General features: G+C 47.4%; 1 protein-coding gene across 1 annotated transcript in view; it reads right to left on the reverse strand.

The window, feature by feature from the left end:
* The window catches only part of col25a1 (collagen type XXV alpha 1 chain), a 421,615-nt gene that overhangs the window by 77,061 nt on the left and 318,732 nt on the right, over nt 1-25,822 (reverse strand). The window lies entirely within an intron of this gene.

Below are 25,822 nucleotides of genomic sequence, written 5' to 3' on the forward strand. Positions count from 1 at the left end.
TGGTTACACCAGGGGATATACGTGCATTTGTTGACAAGCCGATACCCCCAAACTCTGCAGAAGGAGTTATCTCGTCTTGGGCAGACTGCCTACGTTGCGTGTGAAATGTCTTCATCCCAGGTACAGTGGCATATGTCAGCATGTCATATGAATATAATTTCATGGGTTTTATTTTTTTCAAACGTCAAAAGATCGCATAGCTCACGTTTACAAGCCAGCGTCATTATAGTAACGTTAGACTATTGGCTACTGTTTTACATAATGGATATGCTAATTCAATTCAATGTTTGTGTGGTAGGTAATAGCCATATATCGTCAATATTATATTATCAAGCAACCATAGATGAATCTACCCATTTGAAAAATCGATTTGCATTATAGCCTGAGGCAAGACACTTTCACCAGAAAAATAAATAAATAAACAAACATGACTATCAGCCTGCAGTCATTAGGATAGTTATCCTAAAAGATGATTTTGTCCGTCTAATCATGTAGCTATTACTAGTCCGACAGCATGATGGCCAAGTCAGCATCGGTCGTACACCATTCCTCCTCCTTTAGCTCCCGCCAGCGAGCGAACGCTGGACCAATATTGATCCTCGTCCGGCCTTTGATTTTATCACTCTCCCTTTTTATTTTCCTACGTAGTCTCCTCCGACAAAACCTTTGCCTCTGGTTTAGTTGCTGCTTCGGCCATGACAACAACATACAGACGCTATAGCCTACCAGCCGGCAAACAAACGCTATTTGGGCTCTCACGTCCGAATTTGAGGAAGTGAGGTATGCCGTAAAGTAGTCGAATATTGTAGTTCTTTTTGTGCTCGGGTTACTACCCGAACCCCGAAGTTCCGTAGTGCCAGTAAAAGCGATACAGACACCGTCAGGCTATGGCAGACATATCATTCAACCTATTGTAAGTCGATGTACCATCACAAGGGTCTTGGAAATATATTATGAAGGTTGAAAAACTACTTGGTGTTGCTTTAATCAGCACTTCTCCTAAAGTAGAACAGTCTTTTTTTTTTCTTCAAAGAATGATTATGCAGTCTTTGGGCCCTATTTTAACGATCTGAAACTTAAGTGTCAAAGCGCAAAGCGCAAGTAACTTTGTGGGCGGATCCCGTGGCTGTTGCTATTTTCCCGGCGGGATAAATGACTCTTGCGCCTGGCGCAAATCTAAAAGGGGTTGGTCTGAAGTAGCTTCATTATTCATAGGTGTGGTTTGGGCGTAACGTGAAATAAACCAATCAGAGCGTCCTCTCACATTCCCTTTAAGAGCAGGCGCGCTTGTTCCATGGCGGATTGCTATTATAACGGCAGATTTGCCAGGCGCACGCCAGGAGCAGTTCACAGCCGAGGAGAGCGACGTTCTCGTCAGGGCCGTAAAACACAGAGAAGTGACATTGGGGATGATTGGAGAAACCCACCCAAATTAGCTTTTAAAAAGGCGTATAATTTGGGTAAATGTGTAGCCTAATCTAGATTTTTTTTTTTTTATCTAGATAGATCTTTTTCACATCTTCACGGACACATCGATTTCCCTCGTGTGTTAATATTTTTCCTTGTAATAATGTATGATTTGCACAAATGAAAACTGCTGCGTCTGTTTATATTAGAGAATCAAAGTTTATGCGCGTTAACACGCTACATTATGGCCAAGCACGCGCCCTTAAAATACCATATCACTAACGTGCAATGCGCCACTGTCTTTAGACTGTTTTTTTCCTGGTCAGTGGCGCAATTGCTTTCTAAAACTGGAAAATAGCACCAGGGAAATTTTGTGCCGGAACACGCCTCCTCTTTGCGCCGAACCGCCCCCGCGAGCGCAAGTTCATTCCCTAATTTACCGACGTGCGTCTGTGGAGGGAAAAGTCCGCTGTGCGCGGGTGCAAAATAGGAATGATACATGCGTCGGTGTTCAAAGTCAATTGCGCTGGGTGCAAGATAGGGCCCTTTAACTTACATACATCATTCTTTATTCTTTCAAGCAGATATATTTATTTGTTTAAATTAAATATAATTAATCCTTATTAAAGCTCAACTCTTTTTATTTTGTTGTTTGATCAATATTAAGTGTACAGACGGCATTAGGTTTATTACGCACTGTCACTTTAAAACCGAGTTTGCAGATCCAATTGCACTGCTGATGCACGTCCGATATTCTTCTCACAACTGTATGTTCTGTAAAGACATAACCGACTGTGTTTACGTGAATACTCAGACATTTAGACATAATGTTTTGTGTATTTGTCCATTCAGACGTGAAAGAGAGCTCAATTCAGTCCTTGCTCTAACGATGCTTTTGGGAAACACACCCCAGAGCGATCATAATCGTTTAAAGCCTGCCTCAACGTTTGTGATTGGTGCCTCGATTTTGAAAAATTGGAAATGGGCTCTTGGCCAGGGTGCATTTCCCAAAAGCATCGTTAGCCAACTATGTCTGCAAGTTCCGTCATTATCAGCATAGTTCAACGAGTCTGTGTTTCCCGAAACCATCGTTCCAACGAAGATTCGTAAACAGCATTGCAAACTTGTGTGGTTGGAACAACAGCTCTCGACCTGTGGTTAAAAGCAACTATAGTTTCTAGTTTACATGACATGTGGACTTAATAAATCCTTATCTTGAGCCAAATAAGCAAACTGACATTCAGTACAATCTGTATCTTTTATTTAGAATACATACAAATGTCATTTAGATATAGATATAGAAACGAGATATTTCCAAGTTTCTGAAAAAAAGTAGTTAGTAGCATAACTGCTAGTTATTTCTTCTCTAACACTGTCAAATAACAAAAAAAAAACAAAAAAAAAATATTAATCAGGATGTTAAATTGTTTTGCTAGACATTAGAACGTACTCGGTTACTAACGTAACCTCGGTTCTCTCTAGAGAGAGGAATGAGTACTGCGTAGCTAGCTACGCATTAGGGAAAATCCTTTTCCACGAGAATACTGAAGCCAAAAATGATCCTTAATTTTGTATAAATGTAAAACGCGTTGCCGCAGCATACAGACCTAGGCGAGACAGCTCGCGCGCCGATTGGCTGCTATGCGGGCAACTGCTTGAGCCTATCGAGCGAGAACTTGAGTGACGTCACACCCAATGAGGGCGCTTCGCGCCCTTCAGCGTCACGTCCCGCCGAAACGGGCGTGGCCTAGGGCTATATATTGCGCTTGCAGGCTCATCTTCTCTGATTTTTAAAAGCGAAACAACCAGAGCGCATTACACGACATGATACGCAGTACTCGTTCCTCTCTCTAGAGAGAACCGAGGTTACAATAGTAACCGAGTACGTTCTCTTACGAGAGATACTCTCGTACTGCGTAGCTAGCTACGCATTGGGGAACACTATGTAAAATGCCGTGCACACCACACATTCCTCACGCCAGGACACTCACATGCCATAAAACAGAAGAAACTTTGTTTCTCTATCACCACGCACACACACACAAACGTTTCCTTAAACGAATCATATTTAAAACATTACCAAATGTATTCTGTGTTGCCATTTATATGTCATGACAGGTTTGGGATTTAATGTAAGTTTTAATGTGTATTAATCAAAATCTAAATGCTTCTAATCTGTATATCTTATGTAACTTTGTTATCATATAATCTGAAAATGAGGTGTTTAGTAGCATTTTGAATCTTGAGACCTAACGGAGTTGAATCTCGATAATAGACTGCAATGATATGATTATTACTATATGAATCCTTTTCAGTCGTAGAAATGACTAAACCCAAAGCTCTGTCATAAATCTACACAGCCGCGCTCTTCTCGACAAGACAAAGAAAGTTTCCCGCTTTCGAAATGCTGAAGGTTATTGGCTGATCACGGCGAACGAAGGCGTGACCCATACAGTCTTTAAAAAGAGAGCCAAAGCTCCTCCTCTCTGCGTTCTTCTGTTCTCCGACTTCAGCATGTGAAATCTCCGGTCCTGAACTCCCTCAAGGAGTTCCCTTCTTTTATTTTCTTTATCTCAGTCTTTTGTTTCATTTTCAAATTCGCCTTTGCTCGTTTCCACCTACGAGTCAAACGAACGAAGCCTGAATTCCTTCAGTAACATATCACTTCCAAAAGAGGCCTTCTTCAAATCTCCCGCGGACAAGCGCGCTCCGCAAACACGAGCGCGCGCACTCTGCTTCGAGAACACACGCAGGCTGGACACAGCTACCGTGCATACAACGACCTTTGCAAGTATCCACTCTAACGAGTTTTAATGTTTTAAGGTTCGATGCATTGATGGCTCTTAAATGTCTGTGATTTTGCTATTCCTATGATAATTCGTGATCTATTCTCTCATTCTCTCTCTCTCTCTCTCTCTCTCTCTCTCTCTCTCTCTCTCTCTCTCTCTCTCTCTCTCTCATCTGTATCCGTTTTGTCTTGTTTGTTAACTGTAAGTAAATGTACATAGACATATAAACCGTGTATCTTGTGTAGTACTATATTCTATATTCTGTAGTTGTGCATTTATTAAAACCATATATTATATGACTGTTTCTGACTGGAAAAAGCTTGTAAAAATACAAACGTCAATGAGGTAGATCCAAGAGCTACCGCGCTCATTATTTACTACGTTAAGTAGCTTTAATTTTATAAACACAAGAAAATTAATGTTCACGGCCAGAAGGTTAATATTTCTTGGAGTTTTTAAGGGATAACTTTATTGAGAAATTGATAGTTTAATCTTACGGTCGTTGCTGGACAACACCGATTTGATGATTACATAATTTCCCTTAAAGATTATCTCATAATCGATCTGAAATAAGACTATTGATGTATGAATGAGGAATTATAATTCGTTGTGATTGATTATTCATATATTCATATAGTCTATCTTCAATTTCGATAATTTAATGTAACTGTAATATGCAATATATTAATCATATTCATGATTAGTTATTAAAATTCCCTATAGATCATTTGAGCTAATTCATACGGACCCAGAGTCCGAGGCATATACCCTACAACAACCTGGCCTGTAAGGCGGGAACCTCGAGGTTATGCAACCTGATAAATGTAGACGGGGAGGCCCAGCCTGCCACCATACAAATATCTTGCAAGGCAATCCCACTTGACCAGGCCCACGCAGAAGCCATGCTCCTCGTGGAGTGCGCTTTAACACCCAAAGGACATTGAATGCCTTTGGACGCGTACGCCAGAGCTATAGCGTCCACTATCCATCTGGATAGGCTCTGTTTCGAAGCGGCTAGTCCTTTAGAACGCCCACTGAACGAAACGAAAAGCTGCTCCGTCTGTCTGAAGGCAGACGAGCGCGACACATAAGCTCTCAATGCCCTCACCGGGCAGAGAAAACTCTCATCCACATTCTCCCCAGTGACCGGAAGGGCAGACAGGGAAATTACCTGTGCCCTAAACGGTGTATTTAGGGATTTTGGAACATAGCCGTGCTTAGGTTTGAGTATGACCCTCGAGTCATTCGGCCCAAACTCCATGCACGACGTACTCACTGAGAGCGCGTGTAAGTCCCCAATGCGCTTCACTGAAGTGAGAGCCAGAAGAAACACTGTCTTACACGACAGGTGTTTAATATCAATCTCCTGAATAGGCTCAAAAGGATGTCCCTTCATGGCGTCCAGCACCGTGGAAAGGTCCCAAATGGAAACTGTGGGAGGTCTGGGGGGATTCAGTCTCTTAGCTCCTCTAAGGAACCGAATGACTAGATCGTTCCTTCCTATGGACTGGCCAGGCGTGGTTCCAGAGAACGCCGCTATGGCTGCCACATATACAGTGCTATGCATAAGTTTAGACACCCATGCTAAAGTTGACTAAAAAGAGGAATAAAAAATCATCTTTTGGAAATTGAACTTAATGCCTTAATTTAAAAAAATAGGAAAAATCCAACCTTTAAGGACACCAATTTTCTTTGTGAATGAATAATGTATCGTAAATAAATAAATGTTCTTCCTTAAAATACAGGGTGCATAAGTTTGGACACCCCTATGTTATATTCCCATAGAGGCAGGCAGATTTTTATTTTTAAAGGCCAGTTACTTCATGGATCCAGGATACTATGCATCCTGATAAAGTTCCCTTGGCCTTTGTAATTAAAATAGCCCCACATCATCACATACCCTCCACCATATCTAGAGATTGGCATGGTTTTATTTCAGTTCGCCTAATAGCTGGTTTGATTTGCATTGAGAGATGATCTTATGGAAAGTACTCCATGCCAATCTCTAGGTATGGTGAAGGCTATGTGATGATTTGGGGCTATTTTAATTCCAAAGGCCAATGGAACTTTATCAGGATGCATAGTATCCTGGATCCATGAAGTAACTGGCCTTTAAAAATAAAAATCTGCCTGCCTCTATGGGAATATAACATAGGGGTGTCCAAACTTATTGGATTTTTCCTATTTTTTTAAATTAAGGCATTAAGTTCAATTTCCAAAAGATGATTTTTTATTCCTCTTTTTAGTCAACTTTAGCATGGGTGTCTAAACTTATGCATAGCACTGTACTCTGAGCGTGGAAGGGGGCCTCCCCTTGTCCAACAGCTCTTGTAAGAAAGATAGAAACTCCGCCACTCCGCAGTCTGGGGGTGACACGCCTCGAGACGTGCACCAACCAGAAAATACTGACCACTTAGAAGCATAGAGATGTCGCGTAGACGGAGCTCTAGCCTGCGTGATCGTGTTTAACACTCCCTGTGGGAGGTCAGCGGATACCCGTTGATGGCCCACACGTGAAGGGACCATAGCTCCGGGTGAGGATGCCAAATCGAACCATTTGCTTGAGAGAGAAGATCCCTCCTCAGAGGCACTGGCCACGGGGTGGTGCTGGCTAACTGCATCACCGATGGGAACCAGGGCTGATTTAACCAGAGCGGTGCTACTAGCAGCACTGAGCATCCTTCCTCCCTGATCCACTCCACCACCTGGGTCAGGAGGGAGACAGGGGAAAAGCATAAAGAGGACGGTGAGGCCACTGGTGGGCTAGGGCGTCCTTGCTTTTTGTGAAAAATTCTGGACAGTGAGCGTTCTCTGGAGACGCAAACAGGTCTACATCTGCTTTGCCGAACTTCTTCCACAGCAGCCGTACTGTCTGTGGGTGCAGCGACCATTCTCCTGTCGGAACGTGGTTCCTGGACAGTACGTCTGGTCCGACATTCAGGCGCCCTGGCACGTGCGCTGCTTTCAGTGAAAGGAGGTTGCTGCGTGCCCATATCAGCAGGCGTTTGGTCAGCCTGTATAACAGCAGGGACCTGAGGCCGCATTGGCGATTTATGTAGGATACCACTGACATGTTGTCTGAACGTATCAGAACGTGGCAACCCGTGGAAACGTGGAAACCTTTCAGGTGTAAACCTGGGGACTTCCTCGAGACTGAGGGTGGTGTCTACGGACGCATCCAACGCAGAATGGGGTGCGCTGCTTGAGGGCAGACCGCTGTTTGGCCTATGGTCAGAGCGGGAGAAGCTCTTTCATATAAATTGCCTCGAGATGTTAGCAGTGAGCAAAGCGCTCACGCGCTTTCGTCCCCTGATTGCGGGTTGCCACGTTCTGATACGTTCAGACAACATGTCAGTGGTATCCTACATAAATCGCCAATGCGGCCTCAGGTCCCTGCTGTTATACATGTTATACTGCTGTTATATACCAGTCTTTCGACTTCCAAGGTTTCAGAGCTGCGACGCATGCTTGATTGACCTTGAGGCGAAGCCGACCGGAGCCAGAGCTGCCGTGGGCGCATGCGTAGCAGGCCCAGCTGGAGGACAGATGATGCTGAGGCCATCAGACCTAGCATCTTTTGAAAACTCTTTAGAGGGAGTACAGCGCCGCAGCGGAAAGAGCTGACTGTGCGCTGAATATGTAGTGTGCGCTGTTGTGACAGCTGCGCAGTCATTGACAGTGAGTTCAGTTCTATTCCCAGAAAAGAAATAATCTGTCTGGGGAATAGCGAAATCTTTTCCCAGTTTACTGTGAGACCGAGATTCTTGAGGTGACTCAGTAACAAGGCTCTGTGCGCCACGATCTCTGAGTGAGATTGGGCTAGAATGAGCCAATCGTCCAAGTAATTAAGCACTCGGACGCCCTGAAGTTTGAGGGGAACGAGTGCTGCATCCATGCACTTCGTAAATGTACGGGGGTGCTAGAGACAAGCCGAACGGCAGGACTGTGTACTGGTATACCTGACCCTCGAAGGCGAATCTCAAAAATCGCCTGTGACGTGACGCAATCTGTATTTGAAAATACGAGTCTTTTAGATCTATTGACACAAACCAGTCTCCCTGGCGAACATGCGCGAAGATTTTTCTGGTCATGAGCATCTTGAACTGCCGCTTCATAAGCGCTTTGTTCAGTTGCCTCAGATCTAATATAGGTCTCAGACCTCCGTCTTTCTTGGGTACCAGGAAGTATCTGCTGTAAAGCCCCCCTTCGCTCCGAGCCTGAGATAAAGATTCGATAGCCCCTTTTCTCAGAAGTTTCTGAATTTCGGCTCGAAGTAGGTGTGCTACAGGGTCAGCGAAACTGCAGCGAATAGCCTTCTTTTATGATGTTAACCCCCTGGGGTCGGCAAACGCGCGGGCGCGTTTTGCTCGGTTTTTTTTACATAGCAGCAAAATAGACCTAAAATACTCAGTCAGTTTTGGTCATACAGCCTTAAGAAATATGAGAAAATAAGCTGTTAAATGTCCACTTTTTTATGTGTCCACTTACAATCGAAATAAAACATTGTGCTTTTGTAAAATAAAGAAAGTAAACAGGGAGTGCTTTATGCCTCTCCGTCTCCGTGAACTTTTTTTCTGAAGCACGTTTCTAAATTTAAACAAATCTCAGCGAATACTATTCACTCAGACATGAGCTATATATCTCTATAATCATTTAAGTGTGTAGTTTTAAATGATCTAATTCAAAACTAAAACAAATATTCTCTGTTTATGTAATCTATATAAAAAGAGCGAGAGATCAGCTGTGCTCATTATCCTTCTGGCACCTCATTACTCCGCTAATGTGACACGCCCATCGAGAGCGCGCGCTATTCAAACGCAGATAATCTGAAGCAACACATGCAAACCAGTCAACGCCCACAACAGCTGGACAACACGCTCGCTGTGAGGAATAATAATATCGTGATAATTCTGGAAATTTTACCTCAAACGTGCTGGAGTAGCCGAACAACGGATCCAGCTGCAGATCATCAGTAAGTGCTTTGTTCTAATCGCGATATGAAATGGTGTCTGTAAACCGCAAAAGACTGTTTAAATTTGAATCGCGTTTCTGTGTTTGAATGAATGCACGGCACATATGCATGTTGTTTACTACAGCTCGCGCGAGTTTCGCTTTTAGCAAACTATCTATATTGCCTACTGAGATGAGTAAAAATCGACTGAATACGTTGAAATAAAATGTATTTGTATAAGCAACATATTAAACTGCAAATTAACATGTATGCCCTAATATATATTATAAAAGACCATATGTTACAGACGAAATATGAAAGACAAAATTTCGTTTTGGATAGATTATTTATAAAGCTTTTACTGCCACATCAAAACCTAATTTACAAGGTGCAAACAAAATCTTAAAAGGTCAATATAAGCCTTCTCTATAAATTATTTTTGTGTTTTATTAGTGACAAATTTGGGGAGAGGATAGCCTACATAATCCAAAACTTTCTGAAAATACGAATGAGAATTAACTGCACAATTACTAGAAATGTTTACCTTGGATATTATACAATTTGCAAGCATACAGTTTGTGGAAAAATACACTTTTTTTCAAGATGTTTCCAACTCTGAACCAATTCTGTAGTAATATATATATATATATATATATATATATATATATATATATATATATATATATATATATATATATATATATACCGGTATATATATGTATGTATGTATATATGTATGTATATATGTGTGTGTGTTGTCTTTGCATTTTTTCTTGTAGCCACAGTGACACCTAAGGCTCATTAGTATGCACTGCAGCATTAGCAGGTCTTTGTCTTCAGGTGTGAATGAGGACATTATTCATGACCTTGTTGGATCATTCACGCCCACCTGCATATTGCCTTTCCAAACAAAAAGTGTCTTACAAAATTTAAATCAATCTATTGTTTAATGTGAACGATTAGCCCGGATGATTTTCAGATCATTTTGAAGTAAATACTCTAGCCGACAAGATCCATTAGTCAAAAGTATTGTGGGAATATGTGAAGTTGGCCGTTTGTGGTCTTATATCAGACAATTTAAGTTTGAGTTTTTTGAATAACCACGCATAAATAATATTCTCTCAAAAATGCAAACATGTACATATATGTTGCTCACATATTATGATAGCCATGTTCGTGCTAAATAGAGTGTAATTACACCTTTGCCATTAATATGTTTATAAGCAACTGAAAAAAATACAAATATCAGGGCATTTCAAAACATCCCAAGGGCCCCAAAAACACCTTAGACTCCAGAGGGTTAAGCACCCATTTTGAGACCCCGGAAAGCTTCGCCCACGCGTCTGCACGGGTTATATGGGGCTGAGTGAGAAGCGCGCTCTGATCGACTCGCGATACAGCGGCTTCTGTGAGCTGTGACAGAAATGTCGCGCTCGCAACATCCGAGACCGGGGCCGCACAGATAGCGGCAGGCAGAATGTCCGCGCTCGACCCCTCCACAGTGGGAGAGGGAGGGCTGGACGGGCTCCGTAGGAACCGTGGTGCTTGTGTGTGAACGTGGGCGCGGGGGAGCGGGCACGTTTACCACCTTTATAGCATCGCTCACCTGAGCAGAGCGCCTGCACGCAGGTTTCGTTTTTACAGAAACCACGCGATAAGCAGGAGGTAGCATTAGTGGGCACTGGGTAGTGGGCACGTGTGCTACTTTTAACGCGCAATCGAACTGGGTCGATTTTATGTGCGCGGGCTGTGTGTGGGGCCGTGTTTGTGTGTAGGGATGGGCACATTACAGTGGGCAGTCTTACTACACATGAAACACCATCGGCCGTGGCCGGGACACCAGAACGCTCTTTAAAGGATTTATCTGGGTAGCCGTGAAAACGGCTGTTGTGTGCAGGCAAGCGGGTAATGGAACAGGCTTGTTGACTGCTAAATACACTGGACCAGTCACTTTTCTTGGGACTGGACGAGCGGCAAACTTCGGTGAAGGTCCAGCCGCAGCGGGACTTGAACACCGCCGTTTTCCTAGGAGTGCTAGGATGACTTCGGGGCCTCAGGTTTCAACGAGATCTTCGGTCGTGGGCCACGCGGCGCGGGGCGGCGGCTGGAAGATCTAGACCGAGGTTTCGAAGAGGCCAGCAGGGGAAAGCGGCACGTCGAGGAACGCGGTTCGCTCCGCATCCGGCATGTCTGTCTTGTCATGCGGCAAGCCTTTGAGGGCAGCGCCATCTTAGCACGCCATCCAGCGGAGGGCGGGCATAAGTGCGCTGCAATAGGCTCTTCGACCGGCGGGAGGGAAAGGTAGCCTCTGTTTTAGCGTCGTCAACTTCGGAGAACGCCATGGAAACAGAAGACCTTGTCCTCGTTGAAAACGGGGAGCTCCAAGCCCTCGCGACCTCTTCGTGAAGCTCAGGAAGGAAGGGCGCGGGCTAAGAAGCAGGTGAAGACCGCTCCCCGGTCAGAAAATAGCCGTCCAGTCGGTTGTTGGCGGGCTTCTCGGGCGAAACCCACTCAAGGCCAAGGCTCGTCGTGGCTTGAGTGAGCACGTGAACTAGCTCCGCCTCGATGCTAGCTCTCTTCCCCGTCGAAGCACGGACAGGAGGCGCGAGGTCCACGGAGCTCGCCCAATCCTCACTGCCGGACGCCAGGATAGAGCAGGAATCCCCATCTCGCCGCATCGCGTCGACCTCATCCGCGTCGACGACGGATGCGGCGGCAGACGGCGGCCGCTGTCCGTCCGGAATCAACGATGATGTCGTCCTACCTCGGTGAAGTAGCTTGCGGGCGCACCGGCGAGCTTTGACGGCTGTGGGATGGTTCCGGGATCCTTTGAGCACGGCACTTTTTACGGCGCGGCACTACAGCAACACACACAAGAGCAATACAGGTAACAGGATATAGGCGCCGGATAACGCAGCTGGAAGGCGATGAAGGCGGCGAGGCCAGCAGCTTGTCGACTCTTTCCGCTGAGTTGCTTCCTCGACGGCGCGGCTTCTCCTCGGATCCAGCGATGTGATGTCTTTGCTTGAAGGATTAAAAATCAGAGAAGATGAGCCTGCGAGCGCAATATATATCCCTAGGCCACGCCCGTTTCGGCGGGACGTGACGCTGAAGGGCGCGAAGCGCCCTCATTGGGTGTGACGTCACTCAAGGTCCTGCTCGATAGGCTCAAGCAGTTGCCCGCATAGCAGCCAAACGGCGCGCGAGCTGTCTCGCCTAGGTCTGTATGCTGCGGCAACGCGTTTTACATTTATACAAAATTAAGGATAATTTTTGGCTTCAGTATTCTCGTGGAAAAGGATTTTCCCCAATGCGTAGCTAGCTACGCAGTACGAGAGTATCTCTCGTAAGAGAACTCACAAAAGTGTGAAGTAATTTACCTAGTCAACAGAGCCTGAATAAAACATGTAACACTGTCAGCAGCTGTCACAAACTAGACTCCCGCGGTTCCTTCTGCTCGCCACCAGAGGGATCCCTCTCCCGAATATTAAACCTCTTTGAACTACATTTCCCACATACCTGACACTGATTACCCTTGCACCTGACTTTCATCAGTGGACTATTTAAGCTGCTCTCAGACTACCTCATTGCAAAGTTTTGTTTTTGCCCTGGTGAACATCTCTGAGCGTTTCTTCCTATTCTCTTTGTGATTCTGTGACTGTTTTCTATTGTGGACTGATTTATGTAAGTTTGCTGCCTGCCCGGACCTTATGCCTGTTTTCGGATTACGAGTTGCTTTGTCTCTAGTGTTGTGTTTGCTGGTGATTGACCCTGATTATACGACCAAGATTATAATAAAGCTGCAAATGGATCCTCACTTTGCTGAAGCCTCATTATATAAAACTTTGCCATCACATGATCCAGCAGCTCTGGTTCAAATGTCCACGGAGCTTTCCACTCAAGCTAATCAACTCGCCATTCATCAACATCAGCTGACCCATTTAACTACAGTAACGGAGGAGCTTGTCAAGATGCTACAGAGTTTGCAATTGTCACTTCCGAACCCAGCACCCTCTCAATCGAACGTGAGTGTAGACGCTTCTCCACCACCTTCACTAACAGTTAACCCCCGTCTGGCTCTTCCTGATAAGTTTGACGGTAACCCAACTAAATGTAAGGGATTTCTATTGCAGTGTTCATTATTTGTTAATCAACAACAAGCAATGTATTCCACCGATGCCAGCAAGATTTCCCTGGTATGCTCACTTCTCACTGGCAGGGCCTTAGAGTGGGTGACTGCGGTTTGGAGAGAAGATGGTACTGCTTTCCCATCGTTTGACATCTTTCTTCAACGCTTCTGGGAAATATTCGAACACCTGGAAGGAGGTATGAGAGCTGATGATCAACTGCTCGCGTTATGCCAGGGCAAGAGTACCACAGCAGAATATGCTTTGACATTTCGCACTCTAGCAGCACAAACCGACTGGGTGGAGAGCACGCTTAAACTGCTCTTTCGCAAGGGACTCAGCTTGAAGTTGCAATCTGAATTGGCTTGCAAGGGAGAACACTGAATCAATTCATCGAGCTAACTATTGAGATTGACAATCGGATCCGTTCACGTTGTCCAATCAGAACTGTGCCACCCAGCACACAATATCCAGTCACCCCTTCTCAAACTGAACTCATGCAGCTCAGATACACTCATCTGACTCCTGAGGAACGAGAACGTCTCGGTTACGGATGTAACCCTCGTTCCCTGAGTAGGGAACGGAGACGTTACGTCGAAATGACGACGAATGGGGTTCGCTTAGAAGCCTATCCTCTTCGAATATTAATAAAACGAGCCAATGGCAAGCAAATGCCATGGGTCTGCTGAATTTGCATAGCGTAACTCCGCCCCACAGTGTGGGTATATAAGGAAGTGAGCCGGCAACATGCAGATATGTTTCTTCGCTGAAGGAGCCAAGCTGAACTCAGGCTGTTCCAGCGGTACAGCGGAAGTGGCAGGAAGACGTAACGTCTCCGTTCCCTACTCAGGGAACGAGGGTTACATCCGTAACCGAGACGTTCCCTTTCGTAGTCACTTCGAGTTACGTCGAAATGACGACGAATGGGGTTCCCAGTCCAATCACGCCACCTCGGCTGTCTTCCAGTGCCCTGCGTAAGTCTGAGCTCCCTGTCGTGAGACTAGCACGGACGAAGGACTCCTACTTAACACAGGAATACCAAGGTACACTGGGAAGCATATCACAGTGGAAATATGCAATCAGTGCCCGCCCGAAGGGGGGGGACTTAAGAAAACACATATGACCCGGAGGGGGGTGCATACGGATAACACTGGGGTGTCCAGCCCGTAGGGTGGAGTATTTCAACCCCAGGGGTGGCAGACTGGCTTGCCAAGGGAAAGACACATGCTCGAAGGAGGCTTACAGTGGAAATACACACGTGGGGGTCGCCCAGCGGGGGAACCATGCACATGGTGGCACCTAGCCAACGCGAAAGCTGCCGGAGGCATAACTCTGGCGTTGACGTCAACAGCGCTGGAGGAACTCAGGGCTTATCAGGCTCACCTGAGGAGAATATCGCACGTATCCAGTCCGTGGAGTGGAATGGCGAGCAAGCGAAGACACCTGAGCGGGTCCTAGCACCGGCTGGTTGAAGCGAGTACTCGGGAGGACACTGGCTCCACTCGGAGATTGTAGAATCTGGCGAATGTGTTGGGTGTCGCCCAGCCTGCAGCTCTGCAGATGTCTGTTAGCGAGGCGCCATGCGCTAGAGCCCAAGAGGAGGCCACACTCCGGGTGGAGTGGGCCGTCACACCAAGGGGGCACGGTCGACCTTGCTGCTGGTAAGCCAAAGCAATGGCGTCCACTATCCAGTGAGACAACCTTTGCTTGGAGAGAGCCCTTCCCTTCAGCTTCCCACCATAACAGACAAAGAGCTGGTCTGAGGTCCTGAAACATTGCGTTCTGTCTACGTAAGCACGGAGGGCGCGTACTGGACAGAGCAATGCCAAGGCTGGGTCTGCCTCCTCCAGGGGCAGCGCTTGCAGGTTCACCACCTGGTCCCGGAAGGGAGTGGTGGGAACCTTGGGCACATATCCAGGCCGGGGTCTCAGGATCACGTGAGAAAAGGCCGGCCCGAATTCCAGGCACGCTTCGTCTACAGAAAATGCGTGCAGGTCCCCTACCCTCTTGATGGAGGCCAGAGCAACCAGGAGCGCTGTCTTAATTGACAGGAACTTAAGCTCCACTGATTGCAGAGGCTCAAAGGGAGCACTCTGCAGGGCAGTTAGTACCACTGAGAGGTCCCAAGAGGGAACGAGAGGAGGGCGAGGAGGCTGTAGTCTCCTCGCTCCTCTCAGGAACCTGATGACCAGGTCGTGCTTTCCCACGGACTTACCATCAACTGCGTCGTGATGTGCGGCGATAGCGGCAACATATACTTTCAGGGTGGAGGGAGACAGCCTTCGCTCCAACCCATCCTGCAGGAAGGAAAGCACGACACTGATCGGGCATGATCTGGGGTCTTCTGAGTGAGAAGAGCACCAAGAGACGAAGAGGTTCCACTTCAACGCGTAGGCATGTCTAGTGGACGACGCTCTAGCGGAAGTGATGGTAGCCACCACCGCTGGTGGTAGGGTACTCAAACCTGCCTCGTCCCGTCCAGGAGCCACACGTGGAGGTTCCAGAGATCGGGACGAGGGTGCCAAAGGGTGCCCCGTCCCTGAGAAAGGAGGTCCTTCCTCAGAGGAATTGGCCAGGGAGGTGCTGTCGCGAGGAGTACAAGTTCGGAGAACCAGGTTCGGGTGGGCCAGTGCGGCGCAACCAATATGACCTGCTCCTCGTCCTCCCTGATCTTGCACAGGGTCTGTGCAAGAAGGCTCACTGGGGGAAACGCATATTTGCGGAGGCCCCGGGGCCAGCTGTGCGCCAGAGCGTCCGTGCCGAGCGTGCCCTCGGTCAGGGAGTAAAACTGGGCGCAGTGGGACGAGTCGTGGGAGGCAAACAGGTCTACCTGTGCGTCCCCGAACTGATCCCAAATCAGCTGGACCGCCTGGGGATGGAGTCTCCATTCTCCAGGAAGAGGCTGAAGCCGTGAGAGCTCGTCGGCTGCACAGTTCAGGTCTCCCGGAATATAAATGGCTCGAAGCGACCTCAGATGCTTCTGACTCCATAAGAGGAGGTGGCGGGCGAGTTGCGACATACGGCGGGAGCGTAGACCACCTTGTCGGTTGATGTACGCTACTGTCGCGGTATTGTCTGATCGGACTAGTACGTGCTGGTTCTTGAGCAGCGCCCGGAAGCGGTGCAGAGCGAGACGTACTGCCAGCAACTCGAGGCAATTGACCTGCCATAGGCGGTGGGGTCCTGTCCAGGAGCCCGCGGCAGCATGTCCATTGCACATGGCACCCCAGCCCGTGGAGGAGGCATCCGTTGACACAACAACATGCCTGGAAACTCGTTCTAAGGGCACTCCGGCCCGTAGAAAGCTGAGGTTCGTCCACGGGGAGAAGGTCTGACGGCAGGTCGGAGTAACTGGTACTCGGAGCTTGCCCTGGTGCCATGCCCACCTCGGGACTCGATCGTGAAGCCAGTGCTGAAGCGGTCTCATATGAAGCAATCCGAGCGGCGTTACCGCGGCTGCAGATGCCATATGCCCCAGGAGCCTCTGAAAAAGTTTCAGTGGAACCGCACTCTTGCTCTGGATTTGTCTCAGGCAAGTCAGCAGTGACTGCGCGCGCTCGCTCGTAAGCTGCGCGCACATGGCGACCGAGTCGATTTCCATACCGAGAAAAGAGATCCTCTGCACGGGGCAAAGTTTGCTCTTCTCCCAGTTGACCCGAAGGCCCAGACGGACTAGGTGCCGGAGCACTAGGTCCCTGTGTTCGCAAACCTGGTCCCGAGAGTGAGCTAGGATTAGCCAGTCGTCGAGATAATTCAGGATGCGAACCCCGTGTTGCCGTAGCGGCACAAGGGCTGCCTCGACGACCTTCGTGAAGACGCGAGGAGACAGGGCCAGCCCGAATGGGAGGACCGCGTACTGGTATGCCTGCCCCTCGAAAGCAAACCGTAGAAACGGCCTGTGTCGAGGAAGAATGGAGACATGAAAGTAGGCGTCCTTCAGGTCGATCGCTGCAAACCAATCCTGTGGCTGCACACATTCGAAAATGCGCTTGGCCGTGAGCATCTTGAACGGAAGCCTGTGAAGGGAACGGTTCAAGACGCGCAGATCCAGGATTGGTCGTAACCCACCGGTTTTCTTGGGGACAATGAAGTAGGGGCTGTAGAAGCCGGACCTCATTGCGGCTGGAGGGACAGTCTCGATCGCACCCTTCGCCAGCAGGGTGGCGACCTCCGCTCTCATGACAGGGGCATTGCCACCGACCATAGTGAAGCGGACTCCCCTGAAGCGGGGAGGAGACCGCGCGAACTGAATCGCATAGCCGAGCCTGATGGTCCGCGCGAGCCAGCGGGACAGGTTGGGAAGCTCTAACCAGGCTCCCAAGGACTGTGCCAGCGGGGTCATGCGGACGACAGACGTCCCCGCGGGGGTGCAGCGAAGCGGAATGACCGGCCCGGACGTGGGTGGCATAGCGGCCCGGTGTGGGGGCACGGTCATTAGCCGCGTCCTGCCAGAGGGAGCCAGGGAAGGACCAGCGTTCCACGGGGGCGTGCTCTGGCAGGGGTCTGGCGACAGAAGGGGATGAGAGCGGCGGGGCCCGTGGGCGGCGCGCACTGTCATTCCCTTCTGGGGGCTCAGAGATGGGGATATCAGTTCTTTCTTTAACCACATTAGGGTGCTGCCCACCCGTGGGTGAGCAGCGGGGAGTGGAGAACAAAGGATTCTCCCCCGGCCCTCCACCGGGGGAAGGAGTGGTCCTGCTACCATCTCCTGAGAAGAACTGATGGCCATCTCTGAGCAGCCCGTCTCAGGAGCGCCGCTTGGCCTGGCGTTTAGCGGGGCGCGGGGCTGGAGAGGGCTGGGGCGCCTGCCTGCGGCGTCCTCCACGACGCGGCCCGGGTGAAGGCTGCTGCTGGGGCCGTGCGGGAGGGGCGGGAGCCGCGGGAGGGCGCCCTCGGCGGCGAGCAGGCTGAGGCGTCTGAACCGACGGCTGGGTGGAGGCAGCAGCGGGCCGTCGGGGCAGAATATGACGAATAGCCTCAGTCTGCTTCTGGGCGGTTGAAAACTGTTGGGCAAAATCTTCAACCGCTCCGCCGAAGAGGCCAGCCTGGGATATGGGGGCGTCAAGCAGACGAGTCCGCTCAGCGTCCCTCATATCGGCCAGGTTGAGCCAGAGGTGTCTCTCCTGGACCACACTAGTGGACATCACCTGGCCCAGGGAGCGTGCGGTCACTTTCGTCGCCCGGAGAGCGAGGTCAGTGGCGGCACGCAGCTCATTGAAGAGCCCTGGGTCAGTCCTCCCCTCGTGCATGTCCCTGAGCATCTGGGCCTGGTAGACCTGCAGAGTGGCCATGGCATGCAATGAGGCGGCTGCCTGCCCCGCAGCTCTATAGGTCTTCGCCACCAGGGTCGACGAAAACCTACAGGCCTTGGAGGGGTGCTTAGGATCACCACGGGAAGAAGCACTCTGTGGACACAGTTGCATCGCAACAGAGCGTTCAACCATAGGCACCCCAGTGTACCCGTAAACAGCCGCCTGATCGAGAGGAGGAAAGGCGGAGGAGGTCGCCGAGCGATCACGGGAAGACAAGGGTGTCTTCCAGGACCTCGAGACCTCCTCATGCACATCCGGGAAGAAAGGCATTGGGGTTGGACGCCGACGTGAATCGGCGGCCGCGCCCAAAAACCAATCGTCCAGACGCGAGCGCTCGGGGCAGGGTGGCGGATTGCACTCTAACCCGATGCTCGCGGCTGCCCGGGAAAGCATGGCCGTCAGCTCGGGATCAGGATCGGGCAATGCTGACGCGCCCGGAGGCGGCAGCACAGCCGACCCCTCATCTCCCGAGGACTCCTGCCCACCTTGTGATGCTGTGATCGACATAGCATCGTCATTAGGAGCGCCAGACGGCGCACTCGGTCCGCCGCCGACCGTTGGCCGGGACTGATCGAGCGCATCATCTGGTCGGCTCGCGGGTTGCGGCACTTGAGAGGGGGATGTGGCCCGAGGACGAATCGTCGGTTGTTGTTGCCACACCGTCACCCTCAGGTCACCCTGGCCACCAGCCGAAGTACCAGCTCTATTACTAGAGGGGGTAGATCGGGGTGTGGATGAGGGGACTCTCACTCTTTCGAGATCACTGAGTCTCGACCGTAGTGTCGCGATGGTCATGTTTCCGCAATGAAAACATGAGTCATCCACAAGCGCTGCTTTGGCGTGCTCTAAGCCCAAACACGCAAAACAGCGATTGTGCCCATCTAAATCAGACAGCCAGTGACCACAACCAGAAGGGCACGGGCGATGCATCTTTAAAAAGACGTGCCACGCGCTTTGCTCTTTTAGAGAGAAGGAGAAATCCCCGCAGATGCTGAAGCGACCAGGGAGAGAACACACACACACTGGCAGATCACTGCTCAGATCGCAGGGAATGTGCACTCGCTGGAACTCGCTGTCACACCAACACCTGGAGGGAAGCTCGTCTCGAAGAGGAATAGAGATGATACTCAGGATGGCTTGTGGAGTGAAGGATAAACTTGGCTCCGAAAGCGAAAACATATCTGCATGTTGCCGGCTCACTTCCTTATATACCCACACTGTGGGGCGGAGTTACGCTATGCAAATTCAGCAGACCCATGGCATTTGCTTGCCATTGGCTCGTTTTATTAATATTCGAAGAGGATAGGCTTCTAAGCGAACCCCATTCGTCGTCATTTCGACGTAACTCGAAGTGACTACGAAAGGGAACGCTGCATACGTCAACATCTCTGCCTGTACTGTGGTCAAGCGGGCCATCTGAGGGCTTCTTTTCCCACAAGAGCACCTCCTCGTAGTTCCTCTACGGTGAATCCATGTATTCAGGCACATCACTTCAGTTATTGTATTAAAGTACCTGTAGTCCTGTCACTAGAGGGCAATAGTATATCCACATCTTACATAAATCATTTATTAGACTCAGGGGCAGCTGGGAACTTTGTCTCATGAGTTTGCTCAACAACAACAACTCCCATTAATCTCCTGCAACTCTCATTTGCCAGTGGAGGCGTTATATGGACGGCCTCTCGGTGAGGGAAGGGTCCTGCAAACCATCGTGGATCTTCAACTACAGACCGGGACTCTTCACACTGAGATCATTAATTTCTACATCATCACATCACCTCATAACCTGGCTATTCTTGGATTCCTGGTTACGCCAACATAATCCCTTCATTTCATGGAAGGAGGGTCGGATCATCAAATGGGACTCGTCATGTCACTCCAATTGTTTAACTGGCAGCTCTTCACTCTCCGTTCAGACTGTTACGCTAAAGGACGAACCTGCTCTTCCTAGTCTTCCCATTGAATACTCCGACCTCGTCAAGGCTTTTAGCAAGACCAGGGCATTGGAACTTTCTCCTCACCGCTCAAGCGATTGCTCCATTGAACTATTACCAGGCGCAGCACCACCTTAGGGTCAAACTTTTCCCCTATCACAATCCGAATCCGAAACCATGAGGAATTACATCAAGGAGGAACTTTCAAAGGGGTTCATCAGAGCATCTACGTCACCTGCAGCCTCTGGCTTCTTCTTTGTTAACGCCAACACCTATGAGGAATACGTGCAACATGTAAGGACAGTATTAGAACGACTCACTGATCACCAGTTATATGCTAAAGCAGAGAAGCACGAATTTCACCAGACTACCACATCATTTTTGGGCTACATCATCAGTCAGGAGGGAGTCGCTATGGACGAGAAGAAAGTCAAAGCTGTTCTAGACTGGCCACAACCGGCAACCTTAAAGGAATTACAACTCTTCTTGGGATTTGCTAATTTCTACCAACGCTTTATCAGAAATTTCAGTTCGGTGGCTTCTCCCTTAACCTCTATGACTAAGAGAAATTCATCACATCTCACATGGTCAACTGCAGCTCTGGAGGCTTTCGCGGAACTTAAGTCACGTTTCACATCTGTTCCCATCCTCCATCACCCTGATCCGGAACTCTCGTTCATAGTTGAGGTGGACGCTTCAAATACGGGCATTGGTGGGCGGCGAGGAGGCATATCAGGTTCGAGATCTACTTGATTCCAGACGCCGGGGTAGGCTCATCCAATATCTGGTGGATTGGGAGGGTTACGGACCCGGACGAGCGATCCTGGGTTAATGCAGAGGACATACTCGACCATAAAACGCACCCGGAGAAACCGACCCCTCGATCTCGCGGAAGTCCCCGGCCTCATTTGCCTCCTCACGTCAGGAGCCGCTCGCAGGAGGGGGCTATGTCACAAACGAGACTCCCGCGGTTCCTTCTGCTCGCCACCAGAGGGATCCCTCTCCCGAATATTAAACCTCTTTGAACTACATTTCCCACATACCTGGCACTGATTACCCTTGCACCTGACTTTCATCAGTGGACTATTTAAGCTGCTCTCAGACTCGACCTCATTGCGAAGTTTTGTTTTTGCCGTGGTGAACATCTCTGAGCATTTCATCCTGTGTTTTGTCTTCCCGTGGATTACTCTTGGACTGTTTATCTTCGTGATTCTTTGCTGCCTGCCCTGGACACTGATTTATGTAAGTTTGCTGCCTGCCCTGACCTTATGCCTGTTTTCGGGTTACGAGTTGCTTTGTCTCTACTGTCGTGTTTGCTGGTGATTGACCCTGATTATACGACCAAGATTATAAAAAAGCTGCAAATGAATCCTCACTTTGCTGAAGCCGCATTACAGTAGCAAAGCAGGTCTGGTCTAGTGGCTGAAAAAGATGATTAGTCAGCAGCACCATGTAGGCTGCAGACATAAAACCCTGTTGTGTTTACATGCTCTCAGAGTGCATGTATAGATATGTCTAGAATTTATTTTAATGTATTAGTGTTAGGTATCATTTGTATTTTTGTGATTCCAATTCGACTTCTCGATTGCATTTCTTATTGATTAACAGTTTTGTTAAAAAGGTTAAAAAAAATGAAGTAAAACGTTTAGATATCAAACGTGTTTTTGCAACACACTTTGTTACAGCTGAATACCATGAAAATCAGCAGCCTAAGAAGAACGCTTAAACCATTAACTTTTGCCTATGGTTTTAACAAAAATACCACAGCAATGAATATAAATTTCAAAGTTTATTAAGACAAGTAAACAGTCAGTAATAAAATAATAAATGAACAAATTAGCAATTGCACAAAAAAAAAAAACTGAAAAAAGTTCATATACAGCAAATGTAAAAACAAAACAAAACAAAAACTGCATAGTTTTTAGTCATTGTCAATATGAGTTTACTTTAAGGCCGAATGCACGGATCCAGTATGCTGATGCACGTTTTCTTTCTCAACAGTTTAGTTTACATTTAAGACAAAAAATTTAAGACAAGAAATGTTTATTGACCGGTGGCAGAGATCAAGTAGAATCAACAGGTGAGTGTTCTGAATGAAGATCGATTGAATGCACTTAACTGGATAGTAATTGTCTCTTTGTTTTGCAGGTGCTGAGATCGCAATGGCAGAAGACGATCGGATAAGCTGATGAGAAGGGGAGTAGACTCAAACGCGAGATGAAAAGGTAAGGAGCCGGGCAAGTTGAGAACAACAACACCAGATGACTGATAAGTGATAGGTGACTGCTTATGTACTGTGTGCTGATGAGTTTGTGCAGGCAGAGCCCATCTACGGAGAGCCTGGCCACTCCCTATTAAGTCCTATTGTACCAAATTTTGGTTGTAGTTCCACCAGAGTTCCACTGGGGGGCGATCGCCCGAGTGTCTATGGAGCTAGACGGCTAAATTTGTCTCTTTCACCCGATTGCCATTGAGAAATCTCAGATTTGATTGTTGGTTTTGCAAGTTCAACATGGGTTATAGGTCGAAAGTTGAATGAACGAGTACTTACAGGTTGATTTGTTGTTGCCCATAACACGCTAGCATTCTGCTAATGAACGCTGATTGGTCAGTGAAGGACTGATTACAACCAGAGATATCGCTTGATGGCATCGTGGTATCCGAAGCGGGACCAGAATATCTTCAAGCAAATCTCTTCTAGCACGTGTATTTACCTGTGTCAGTGGTGTTGTCGATGCCTCGAGAGAAAAGAAAGTGAAGAGCGCGAAAGCACTTTATTGAAGGATTGCTATATAAAGCAGTATCTCTGGTCGTACGATGTGTATGACGTCATTGACATTTTAAAAGACTTTTTAAAGCAAATAATAAGTAACTCCAAAAAAATCTAACACCCAGCAATGTGTTATTTATTCGCATCTCCTTTCGAATACAACATTCAAATTACTAGACAAAAAAAAAAACTTTTGAGGGGTATAGCTCCATAGACCGCCATTCATTCTGCACTCGTCCTGTGAGCGCCCTCATATGGAACCAGAGTAGAACTGCAACCAGTTCAGAAGCTGGAAGTTTACTGAGAGTGGCAGTTCTCCCCATATTAGACATTCTCTGGTGCAGGTGTGCTGGATTAGTATTCAGGTGAAGCTGATTGAGTGGATGGAGCTCAAGGGTCTGGTGTGGATGATGGTGTTGCATCCGTGACACCTGAGGTATTCGATTCCACAATTTGAATACATTTTTGATCCCCAACCCTAATTAGTGGAGTCTGTAATGTGTTGTTTAGGAGTGTTGATGTTTCTCATCAACAGTCCATCTTGCGTGATAACTGGACCTCAACGTTTTTAATTGCAATAATTTTAAGACTAGATTTAGGCATGCTTGGAAAATGTGAATTCTTATTTTAATTGCTTTATAAAAATCACCAAAAAAATTCCTGTGAAGAGATTTGCCCAAGAAAACCACTTGAAGTTATTCTGACATACTCTAATATGCTGTAATAAGGTTGCACACACGAAACAGTAACTGTTTATATTGTTGGTCTGCCACTGGGCACACCCAAATGACGCCCGGAGGTGAATACAGTCATTAACACAGCAGTGTGTCATCGGCCCTAGTGTCCTGAGGAGACTGTCGACTGCTGACAGCTCAAATAGACAGATTTAATGAGGTAACTTTGAAAACACTGGCAGCTACCAGATGTCAAGACAATGCACATCTGCCATAATAACCTCTTGTGGGACCCTAAGGCTGTGTGTTAATGCTCTGCTTTGTGTCTTTTTAAAATGCCATTCTCAAGTTATTCAGTGGAGCTATTTAGTAATACTGTGCACTACTTTTTGGAAATCTTCAACGAGTGGCATAAGCAGAATTTTATTTCTGGCCGAGACTGGGCAAAAGTGAGTGGGCACTTTCACCTATTAGGGTCCTTCACAACCCTATATATCCATAGACTGTAAAAAAAAAATGACGTCACCCCTAGGTTTCTTAAGAGCCTTTTTTAAGCTAAAAGGGGGTGGACCCAGCCATCGCCATCTTGTCAGTGCGTCACCTCGCGTCACTCTCGGATAACAGAAAATGGGCAAAGAGGCAGGACGTGGGTGGAGCTGGTTGCTGAAACCACGCCCACCTAGCTCGATGTGATCGAGTTTGCTCAGGCTAAGGAGCTATTGCTATATGCTACTCAGTATCGTCATAAGGGCTGTGACAGCTAGGGTTGCCAACCGTTCCGTATAATACGGAATCGTCCCGTATTTGACACATAAAAGTCTTGTTTCGTATTGAACCGATACGGAATGCACTTTGTTCCGTATTTTTGAGAATCAATTCAGTGCAAATCCGTGACAGACACACACATAGCTTCTAATATATGTCAGACTATGAACGAAGACATTTGTAGGCTATGATAAGAAAAAAAAACAGACGGTGCGTGCGGTAGATACTAATTTCTCCCCTCAATTTGTCTATGATCAGCGTCGCGTTTTTAACATCTTGGAACATCATCAGAGAATGCCCTTTTAATTGGTCGTTTCAGTCATTGTGAGTCATGTATCGTAGCAACGATGATGATAAGTGACAACAGCGGGAAATGTAAAAATGACTAACGTTACTTCCAAGCAGCCGGCGAAAAAGAGCACAAAAATATAGAATTGAATGGGAAATAGCTGCACAATGTGCTTAGTCTGGAGGTTTATTTGTTTCTGTGAGATTTTCCTTGTGCATATATATAATATTTGCTTCTCTTGAACCCTTCAACCTGCATCATTTCAACTTAATTGTGTTTAACAGCAGAATTTGTGGTGAAAAACTACATTAGCCATTTTCCTTGTGCATATATACAGGTGTTGTATTGCTTGAATGCATTATTTGAGTGCAATATTTCCTTTCCAGTGCAAAACAACAATACATAAAAAAACAGGTAATATATATAAAATATATATTTTATATTTTCTTTATTAGCGTTTTTTTTATGTACTATTGTTTTGCACTGGAAAGAAAGTTAACTAAAATGGAAGTATAATTATATAATATAAAGATATTTGCACTACACATCCTTAAAATGTTGTCAAATTAAATGTCACATGTCAAATGTCAGATGTCAAATTTTCTAAATTATTTCATTATTTACAAACCAGTTATTTAGGCTTTGTCAGTGGTTCATAAGATCACTTAGAAAGTGTAAGTAAATGATTAATAAACCATTTAAATGTACATTCATACATCTTTTTATTCAGACATATAGTAATAGTTACTTAGTGTGTTAGTAAATGCTTTATTAAAATGTATTTCTACTGTAATTCATGATTCA

Source organism: Phoxinus phoxinus (assembly GCF_949152265.1).
Source record: "Phoxinus phoxinus genome assembly, chromosome: 2".
Taxonomy (NCBI): domain Eukaryota; kingdom Metazoa; phylum Chordata; class Actinopteri; order Cypriniformes; family Leuciscidae; genus Phoxinus; species Phoxinus phoxinus.